The 8,204-nt window shown below is 47.3% G+C and overlaps 1 pseudogene; it reads left to right on the top strand.

The window, feature by feature from the left end:
* The first annotated feature begins 371 nt into the window (after positions 1-371).
* On the top strand, positions 372-6,856 carry LOC112077459 (RAD50-interacting protein 1-like; annotated as a pseudogene).
* The last annotated feature ends 1,348 nt before the right edge of the window (positions 6,857-8,204 follow it).

Here is an 8,204-nt window from a genome sequence, read left to right as displayed (position 1 = left end):
TTGTGGGTGTAGTGAAATGCTTGTGTTTCTAGCTCCAACAGTGCAGTAATATCTAACAAGTAATATCTAACAATATACACAATCTAAAGTAAAGAATTGAATTAAGAATATATAAATATTTGGATGAGCAATGTCAGAGCAGCATAGACTAAGATACAGTAGAATAGGACAGAATAAGATGCTGGAATAGAACGGTTCCTTTCTGGGTAACAGATTAGTTCAACAACTACATAACTGAGCACATACAGTATGTCCTGTTGTTTCCTGTGAGGTCTTGATTGTCAACATGMCACTCAACACTGAAGARGGTCWTGTTTTGARAACATCCTTCCTAATTCCCTTTAGTAATCACTGAAATAACACATCTACGGTAAATTGTCTGAGGCTATCACCACTCCACTTATGATATCACTGGTTACTCCAAGCCAAGGAATGGAGGATGGAAGGAAGCGTGGATTGTGTAGTAGTTGGAAATGTCCCAAGTGTTTACCCGTGACAGGTCCCGCAGTACTAACTGTCACCACTAGAGGAGGTGTATTTGACGGTGACGGCTGTGTTTGGTGCTGTGTTTACATCTGCGTGCTGTTGACGTGGAAGAGACACAGAAGAAAGATGGCGGCGCCCTCTGCAGAGCAGCAGAACRGCCAAAGTGATGAATCTGATCTACAAAGCCCCATATCGACAAATGATGAMGACTCCGAAACAGGATCGGGGGATGGAGCACTCCCCGACTACGTTGTCGACTTGATAGAGAAAGAMATCGGAGTGGATCTGAAGTCGCTGAAGAAAGTTAGCGCGCTCCTGGAGAAACTGACAGCGGAAAACAAGTTGCTGGAGGAGCAGGTAGCTAGAAACGCGTTGTTAACTTCATGTTGCACACTCAAATCAGCGTTCAATGCTGTATCAATTATTGCATGAAAAATAATAGAATCGTTAATAATGCGAATATTATTCTGCCCCTTGACTGCAGCTAGTTAATGTAAGTAATACAAACATGATCTATCCAACTAGCTAACCTTTGCTAGCTAGTTTAAGGGCGTGCATTTCCCTTGCTGACAGGTCTTCCTCCACCCACCTTCTCAGGTTCTGACGGTGTCCAGTTCGGTKCCGCTGCGGGTGTCAGCAGCGCTGTCTGCAGCCGAGGAGTCCCGTGTGTCTCTGGAAGGTTTGCTACAGCAGGAGAGGGTCCTGTCCAACACCCTGATACAGCACCTGCAGGGCGCCCAGCCCTGGGCAGACAGCCTGGGACGGACCCTGGAACAGCTGGACAACATAGAGAAACACATGAAATACCTGCAGTGTCTGTCACGCATTGAAGAACTCAGGTGAGCGACAGTATTATTATTTTCCTATTCTTGCGCAGTTGACAATATATTTGACAGTATTCAAAGATAGGAACCTGATTGGAATACACACACACAAAATGGTATCCTACTGTATGTTAAGGTGTTCTGTTAACTGTCGTTCTCTCCTCCCACAGTGACAGCATCCAGCAGTGTCTGATGACCAACAGTATATGGGAGGCAGTGGTGGCGGTGGGCAGCATGGCCAGTCTAGATGTGGGCCTAAAGCAGTCTGGCTGCTCTCATCTCCAGGCCTTCCTCAGAGAGACACTATGCTTCTGGCACAAGATCATTAAGGACAGACTGGCTGGGTAGTATGTATGGGTCAGACGGGGCAGGCAGTGTGTTGTGTTAGCGGGCCTGGCCGGAGCAGAAGGACTGGAGATGGAGAACTCTGTGTTAGTTATTAGGATCTCTATTTAGATCAGTGGTCAGCAACCCTGGTCCTGGAGAGCAACCGGCCATGCAGGCCTTTGTTCCAGCCTGGCACTAACCCATCTAATTCAGTCTAAATGATTAGTTGACCAGGTGTATTTGTGTTGGGCCAGAACAAGTAAGACACACAGTAGCTCTCCAGGACCGGGCTTGGTGATTCAGTTATTATGATGATCCAAAGTCAAGCTACGTCAGACCTGAATGGGATTTTTAACTCCTCCTCTGTCTGGCAGTGATTTTGAGGAGTTGCTGATCCAGCTCCACTGGCCGTTCATCTCTCTCTCCCACCCAGTCTCTCTCCCCCCCTGCCAACGCTCAGGAGCTCCACAGCCAGCTGGAGCTCCTGGTGGCCCAGCTCCTGTCTCTACAGACCTCGTATCCTTCACCCTAATATAGTGTTAGTGTCGAAGACATACACACTAGCATTATCGTCTGTTATACATACGCAGTTATAGACACTACTAGGTTATAGACACTACTAGGTTATAGACAGGACTGGGTTATAGACAGGACGGGTATAGACAGGACTGGGTTATAGACAGGACTGAGTTATAGACACTACTGAGTTATAGACACTACTGAGTTATAGACACTACTAGGTTATAGACAGGACTGGGTTATAGACAGGACTGGGTTATAGACAGGACTGGGTTATAGACACTACTAGGTTATAGACATACTAGGTTATAGACAGGACTGGGTTATAGACAGGACTGGGTTATGAGACAGGACTGGTTATAGACAGGACTGGTTTAGTAACAGGACTGGTTTTAGTAGACAGGACTGGTTTATAGTAGACAGGACTGGTTTATAGTAGACAGGACTGGTTTATAGTAGACAGGACTGGTTTATAGAACAGGACTGGGTTATAGACAGGACTGGGTTATAGTAGACAGGACTGGGTTATAGTAGACAGGACTGGGTTATAGTAGACAGGACTGGGTTATAGTAGACAGGACTGGGTTATAGACACAGTGCATTATAACACTCTGCACACTTCTTCATACACTAGCTTCATACTTCATACATTCCCAGTCACAGACATACTGTTCCCCACACTTCCTAAGATATTGACTGATATTGATGTTATCGTTCTACATTGAGACATTATACTGCGATGAATACCTGGCCAGTTTCTTAACCTGTTTCTCAGTGATGATCTCATATCAGAGAAGCCACCCTCTGTGTCCCGTGTAGGGTTGCCCCCGACGACACCCCTGTCTCTTCCTGTCCAGATCATGTTGCTTCCTCTGAGCAAGAGGTTTCGATACCACTTCACTGGAAACCGTCAGACCAACTCACTCAACAAGGTTAGAGCAACCACACACACACACACACACACACACACACACACACACACACACACACACCACACACACACACACACACACACACACACACACACACACACACACACACACCACACCACACACACACACACACACACACACACACACACACACACAGACAGAGAGACTGTGACAATAACAAGAACCTCCATCTCTGTCTCCATGCAGCCTGAGTGGTTCCTGACCCAGGTCCTGATGTGGATGGGTAACAGCTCCAACTTCATGGAGGAGAAGATCCAGCCCATTCTGGACAGAAATGGAGCTAACGTCAACGCCAAGGTTAGAGGATCAGCCGCTAAATGATCATCTAGAATCCTGACTTCATGTGCCATTGAAGTATTTGTTCACCCCCAAGATTCAAAGCAGTCTGAAGTCAAGCTGAGTCCATTGCAGTCATCTGTCAATCGTAGCAGCTCTTGATGTCCACAGTCATATGAGAGGATATAAGCATATATATATTAATATAWTAAAATATATTGGTTATAGCTATTGAAGTATCTCATGTCATCCCTCCCGTCCCCACCAGGTGGAGCTGTGTCGCGGTCTACTCACCCTGGCCCAGGAGAAGCTAGCGTCRGATGCWCCACGGCTGCTCTAYGACGACGCTCTCTTCTGCCACCTGGTGGATGAGATCCTGCAGTTCGAGAGGGAGCTGCGCACCAGCCACTCCTACCCCAGCACCCTGCCCGGAGTGCTGCATGTACTGCTGGAGGAGGTCGTGCTGCAGAAGTGGCTCACTGTGGAGAGGAAGAGTGAGTGAGAGAGAGGCAGCAGTGGAGCATCTCTCATYGYTCCCTGCTCTTTCCCCTTGGCCCTAACCCTCCAATTTCCRMAGATCTGAAGGGGCTGGATAGGTATAAGCAGTGTACTGGCAGAGCTTCCGCCATATMGCTTCTACCTTACAGATCTGCAAACATTGAAGGGTTTGGGTGAAGGGAAGGGGTAGGAAGCCATTTGGGACTGACAAAGAGATTGATTTTATGTGGGATTTTACTCTGTTAGACTCCGTTTATGTCAGTGTATGTGATTTAGTGAATGTGTGATGTGTGCTCATCCCAACTGTGTGTCTCTCTGTAGTGGCGATAGAGAAGGTGGATGCCATGCTGTCTGCTGAGGGGGCTTGGAGCTCCCAGTACAAAGACATCAGTGACATGGACGAACTCAAGGCTCCAGACTGCGCTGAGACCTTCATGACCTTACTGCTGGTCATCACTGGTAGGATTATTAACTACTTTATCTCTCTGTCTCTCTCGCTCTCTCTCGTCTCTCTCTCTCTGTCTGTCTTGGTGTGGTCACCGCTCATCCTTCTGTTTGTCGTAGAGGAACGACCTGCTGTAGACTTACTGCTCTCTATCTCTCTCTCTGTCCCCTTCTCTCCCTCCCTCTCTCTGCCCCCCCCCCCTCCCTCCTGTCCCTCTCTCCCCTGCTCCTCTCTCTCCCCTCAATCTCTAATGCTCCCCTCCCAGACCGCTACCGTGCCCTCCCCTGCCCTCGTGCCCAGCTGCGTTTCCTGGCGCTACAGAGAGAGCTGGTGGACGACTTCCGTATCCGCCTCACCCAGGTGATGAAGGAAGAGTCCCGTAACCGCTGGGCGCTAGATACTGTGCTATTCTCAACGCTGCCAACTACATCTCCACCGTGCTGGGGGACTGGGGGACAACGTGGTACGTGGCCCCTCGGAGTCATCACACTGTTGCTATACAAAACATATTGATGCAGTATGTTTGCAGTATGCAACATATTGCAATGTTTTAAAATTGTATAAACTGCCTTCATTTTGCTGACCCAGGAAGAGTAGCTGCTGCCTTGGCAGCATCTAATGGTGATCCATAACAAATAACAAAATCTTCTCTCCACATACTGCCCGACTGTCTGTCTGCCTGTCTGTCAGTCTGTCTGACTGTACATGTGTTGTCAGTTCAGAAGTAGTATGCACATCCAACAATTCTCCAGGTTAAGGGGACAGAAAAACCACATCACACCTTCCCTCTGCTGTATGGTCCCTCCTTTTGCTGCACCGCTCCAGAGGTCTTCTTTAAGGCTATTCAATTGTCTGCTCTCTCCTCCTCTCTTCTTCCTCAGTTTTTCCTGCAGCTGCAGCAGTCAGCTGTGGCCCTGGGGAGGAGGAGCTGTTGGGGCCGCTGGGGGTCCATGAGTCCGGCCGTCTGGCCTCTCTGGAGGGGTCTCTGTTTGAGGGGCTCCTGGGGCTGCTGGAGAGGCTGAGAGGAGACATGCTGGGCAGGTTATCGGGAGGCTGTCATGGGGATGTACAGAAGAAGGCCAGCCCTACTGCAGGGACAGGTCAGTGGAGACACTCTCTTCACCTAGAGGAAGGGTTCTTTCTGTTGAATCTAGTTCTTTCAAGATCTAGTCCTATTTTTGGAGTTTTAAACACTAGGCGCCCACTGTCGCCTTGCTTTGCTTGGTGTTTAGGCCCAGGCTGATTGTAAGCACTTTGTGACAAATGTCTTTGTCCTGTAACAAGCCTGGACAGTAGGAATGAAATGTGATTTCTTGAAAGAATCTGGTAGAGCTCAGATCATCACTACAGCCACCATATATATACCCAATTGAACAACAAAATGTTGGAGTGAACAAAATGTTAAAAAGTAGAATGACACTAACGTGTATCCTTCTCCTCCCAGGTGTTTGTCTCTGCGTCCCAGTGTGACCAGGCCACCAGTCCCTGTCCAGTTTAGCCTGTCTCTGATGCTGTGTCTCAGGGACACCTGCTCCAGCTGCAGCAGATGCTGTGTCTGCCTCTCTTCCAGATGGGCTGGCAGGACCTGGCTGAGAGGCTGGACCTCTTCCTCTACCAGAATGTGAGTCCAACTGCTGGCCTGCTACAATTGGAATTATCAGATAGTTGACTTAATTAAATATTTGAACTTTTAGTGATTTTGCAGATACTACTGTCTGGAATGACTTAAAAAGAAGGTAATTAGATTGTACACATCATTAGACACATCTGTTCTCAAATACATTAAAACTACAATGGCTACTGACTAATTCTAATGATAAAATACAGATTTAAGAAATAGGATGAAGCAGTAGAGAATGTATTTTGGGGGGTAAATCACATCTCTATTAACTTCTGGAGCTGCTACCTGTCTCTTCAGGTGATTCTGTATAACCACTTCAACGAGGGGGGGGCAGCCCAGCTCCAATTCGACATGAAAAAGACCTCTTCCCTCTGTTCGGACACTACTGCAAGAGGCCTGAGACTTCTTCAAACAGTGAGTGGGCCATTTCATACAATGGCAATTCTGCTGACAATATCACCTGGAAACATTGTCCACTGTACCATAATCTTTAAGAGACCTACAGTTTGTTTGTAGTTCCTTAGGTTATTAATGTCCTGCACAGGGGTTGAATTCCTTGTCAAATAATTTCTAGGTACAAATGATTGGTCATGTCTCCCTCTCTCAGTGTGAAGGAGGCCTGCGTCATCCTGTGTCTGAATGTGGGCTCAGCTCTTCTTCTACGAGACGTCCTGAGGCAGGCTGAGGAGGAACCAGGGACCCCGGAGGGCAAGCAGCCAGCCCTGTGTCAGCCCTCAACGAGCTGGGGGTCTACCGCCTGGCCCCCTGCGACGTCCTCATCCTGCTCAACCTCAGGGCCTCCTGGCCGGGAAAGTGAGGGGAGATAGGAGGAGGAACAGTAGCCTGGTCCCACATGTGTTTTTGACAACTCCTATGGTCTTTGTGATGCCGATTGGCCATAGGAGTTGAGCAAGGCAGCACTAACAGATCTGTGACCAGGCTAGGACGGGCTTCAGCTGGCAAAGACAACCACTACAAATGAACTACACCGTATCCCAGAAACCTGGAATAGACCGCTCTCATTCCTGAATACTCCTGTCCTATCCCGTTTAATCACAGTTTTGTTTACTTTGCCGATCCTCTGTCTACAAGCTCAGCACTCGTTCCATATCAACTCACCTCCTGGCCTAGACGCAGGAGAGAGACCTCGACTGGAGACTGATGGATGTGTTTACATCAACTGCTCATGTAGATGACATTATTTGTCTATTGACTGACACCCCAGACTTCTGTCTTCTGGTGGTAGAGAATTAGTAGTACCACCACGTTACATGGTGTGGATGGGTATTTCAGGAGGTCCCCTTCTCACTTCCTGACAGGGACTGTTGTCTTTAAACCAGACGAGAGATAGGAGACCTTAACACTGCTGTTTTAAGCAGTCCAGTGCATTTGATAACAACAACAGCCCTGTCTGTCACATTAGCTTATTTAATGTCATATACGTTTGTAAAGAAGTGAGAAATAAAAACGTTTAAATCCCGAAAATGTAATTTATGTCAGTAACTGCCTTTTTGACAACAAATCATGTACGTTGATGCTAATGTATTTCAGAGTGAAAGATTGTGATGAAGTCACTCCAGTGAGACAAGTGGGCCTCAGCAGCCTGCCTAGGTACAGTATGCCATAGAAACAGAAGCAGTGTCGGAGACACTGAGGTATAATGAGCGCTAGAAACGGCATCTATATGTCTGACTGTTTAAGGTAATCTACTGACATTCATGACCAGGTTTCATCCGGTTTATACGGACCAACATCACATGTGCACTAGCACTCAGTGCGCAAAGGAAGTAGCGATTACGTCATCCGAAAAAACAGCAGACATTGGATGAATATTAACATGTTAATGGACTTGTTTGATATTGCAGGTGACTGCTGACTGACTGATCTACAAATCCCCTTGCATCATAAATAACGACTCATTATTTGTAGGTCAGTCAGTCACAATTGACCTATGATACATCACGTTTTGATGCTCTCCAACAGGACAACTGTCTTCAGCTGTGAGCACTGGGGGAAAATAATTAAAATAATGAAATGGCTGTTTTGTGCACAAAGGTTATGACCAAAGTGTCTTATTAGTAATTCTCTAATCTGACTTTTTTCTATGTGGCCGTCTATGGAAATTGGCATTCTGGGCCGGGTGTCAGTTAAACTGCAGTGCCGAAGCAAAACTGTAGGAGCAGTTGAAACCATGCTTCAAGACCAGAACCCTGGTCCCTTTGGCTGGAGAACATCAAATCCATGATGCATTGTGG

The sequence above is a fragment of the Salvelinus sp. IW2-2015 genome, unplaced genomic scaffold, assembly GCF_002910315.2.
Source record: "Salvelinus sp. IW2-2015 unplaced genomic scaffold, ASM291031v2 Un_scaffold4588, whole genome shotgun sequence".
In the NCBI taxonomy this organism is placed as follows: Eukaryota; Metazoa; Chordata; class Actinopteri; order Salmoniformes; family Salmonidae; genus Salvelinus; species Salvelinus sp. IW2-2015.
This window is presented reverse-complemented; position numbering and strand designations above follow the sequence as displayed.